Source organism: Oncorhynchus gorbuscha, unplaced genomic scaffold (genome assembly GCF_021184085.1).
Source record: "Oncorhynchus gorbuscha isolate QuinsamMale2020 ecotype Even-year unplaced genomic scaffold, OgorEven_v1.0 Un_scaffold_820, whole genome shotgun sequence".
Classification (NCBI taxonomy): Eukaryota; Metazoa; Chordata; class Actinopteri; order Salmoniformes; family Salmonidae; genus Oncorhynchus; species Oncorhynchus gorbuscha.
The window spans coordinates 142,815-145,582 of record NW_025745823.1 but is presented as its reverse complement, the minus strand read 5'-3'; positions in this window follow the sequence as shown (position 1 = coordinate 145,582).

Genomic DNA, 2,768 nt, shown 5'->3' with positions numbered 1-2,768 from the left:
TCTTCGCTTGAGAAACAAACCCACAAAAACTACATAACCCATCACAACCTGGCCCACACCAGGGGAAGCCAAACCACATGTCTGGAGGCAGGCCCAGGGTTTCTCTCTCTCTCGCTCTCTCACACACTCACACACATGCACACACTCACAAACCCACACACACACACTCACACACACGCACGCACTCACAAACCCACAAACCCACACACACACACATTTTGCAGTACAATCAATCTCTATAGAGAACAACAAATCAAATCAAAGTTTATTTGTCACGTGGGCCGAATACAACTGGTGTAGGTAGTTCACCTTACAGTGAAATGCTTACTAACAAGCCCCTAACCAATAGTGCAAAAAACATGTATTAGGTTTAGAATTGTTATAAAAATACAATTAAAATCATATAATCGTTTATTTTTTTTATTTTTTTTTTTATTTTTTTAAATATTAGAGCATTTTGAAGTACAAGGATTACAGATGGCGTTCTGACTCCAAACACCAACATCCTGGTCTGAGAAGACAGTGATGCAACATCCTGGTCTGAGAAGACAGTGATGCAACATCCTGGTCTGAGAAGACAGTGATGCAACATCCTGGTCTGAGAAGACAGTGATGCAACATCCTGGTCTGAGAAGACAGTGATGCAACATCCTGGTCTGAGAAGACAGTGATGCAACATCCTGGTCTGAGAAGACGTGATGCAACATCCTGGTCTGAGAAGACAGTGATGAAACATCCTGGTCTGAGAAGACAGTGATGCAACATCCTAGCCTAGTGGTTAGAGGCAGGTAGCCTAGTGGTTACAGACAGGTAGCCTAGTGGTTAGAGACAGGTAGCCTAGTGGTTAGAGACAGGTAGCCTAGTGGTTAGAGACAGGTAGCCTAGTGGTTTTAGGCAGGTAGCCTAGTGGTTAGAGCGTTGGACTAGTAACCAAAAAGTTGCAAGTTCAAATCCCGAGCTGACAAGGTACAAATCTGTCGTTCTGCCCCTGAACAGGCAGTTAACCCACTGTTCCCCGGTAGGCCGTCATTGTAAATAAGAATTTGTTCTTAACTGACTTGCCAAGTTAAATAAAGGTTAAATAAATAACATTAAAATACAAATCACAGTCACAGGACAAGCAAAAGAAATGTCAGTGTCACGCCTTGGTCATTGTATTTTGTGTTTTTGTTATATGTTTGGGTAGGCCAGGGTGTGACATGGGTTTATATGTTGTGTTTCGTATTGGGGTTTTATTAGCATTGGGATTGTGTATGATTAGGGGTGTGTCTAGTTAGGCTTGGCTGCCTGAGGCGGTTCTCAATTGGAGTCAGGTGATTCTCGTTGTCTCGGATTGGGAACCGTATTTAGGTAGCCTGAGTTCGCTTTGTATTTTGTGGGTGTCTGTACCTGTCTCTGTGTTAGTCACCAGATAGGCTGTAATTAGTTTCACGTTCCGTTTGTTGTTTTTGTATTTCAGTTATTTCATGTACCGCTATTCTGTTCATTAAAGTCATGAGTAACCTACACGCTGCATTTCGGTCCGACTCTCTTCTTTCAACAGACGAACGCCGTTACAGTCAGGCTATTTAGAGTTCGATCAAAACACATATTCCTCAGATGAATATACCTTGATAAACACCGTCCTGAAATTGGGACCATTTTACATTACATTTATTAAAATAGAATCAATGAAAAGATAGAGTCTCTGTGGAGTTGATTTGAGGTGGGACAGCTACAGTCATCTCTTCACCATCAGCCTGTCTTTCACATGTAAAAGATAGAGTCTCTGTGGAGTTGATTTGAGGTGGGACAGCTACAGTCATCTCTTCACCATCAGCCTGTCTTTCACATGTAAAAAGGCCCAGTCAGCAGCGTCTGGGGGTTTGACTGTGGCCTTAAAGTTCATGTTGTGACAGGATGTTTTTTTATAGGGTCTTTAAGCTGCTATCAGCTTAAAGACCCCCAACAGATCAACAGATGACCCCCCCACCCCCAACAGATCAACAGATGACCCCCCCCACCCCCAACAGATTCACAGATGACCCCCCACCCCCAACAGATTCACAGATGACCCCCCACCCCCAACAGATCAACAGATGAGCCCCCCCCAACCGATCAAAATATGAATGATCATCGTCAACACACACCAACACAGTCATAAAGAGCTCACGACAACCCCTCTACCCCCTCAGGAGGCTGAAAAGAGACAGATGACCCCCCCAATAGATGACCCTCCCCCCAACAGATGACCCTCACCAACGCAGTCTAGTGGTTAGAGCAGGTAGACTTGTGGTTAGAGACAGGTAGCCTAGTGGTTAGAGACAGGTAGCCTAGTGGTTAGAGACAGGTAGCCTAGTGGTTAGAGCAGGTAGCCTAGTGGTTAGAGCAGGCAGCCTAGTGGTTAGAGACAGGTAGCCTAGTGGTTAGAGCAGGTAGCCTAGTGGTTAGAGCAGGCAGCCTAGTGGTTAGAGCAGGTAGCCTAGTGGTTAGAGACAGGTAGCCTAGTGGTTAGAGCAGGTAGCCTAGTGGTTAGAGACAGGTAGCCTAGTGGTTAGAGCAGGCAGCCTAGTGGTTAGAGCAGGTAGCCTAGTGGTTAGAGCAGGTAGCCTAGTGGTTAGAGACAGGTAGCCTAGTGGTTAGAGCAGGTAGCCTAGTGGTTAGAGACAGGTAGCCTAGTGGTTAGAGCAGGCAGCCTAGTGGTTAGAGCAGGTAGCCTAGTGGTTAGAGCAGGTAGCCTAGTGGTTAGAGCAGGTAGCCTAGTGGTTAGAGCAGGTAGCCTAGTGGTT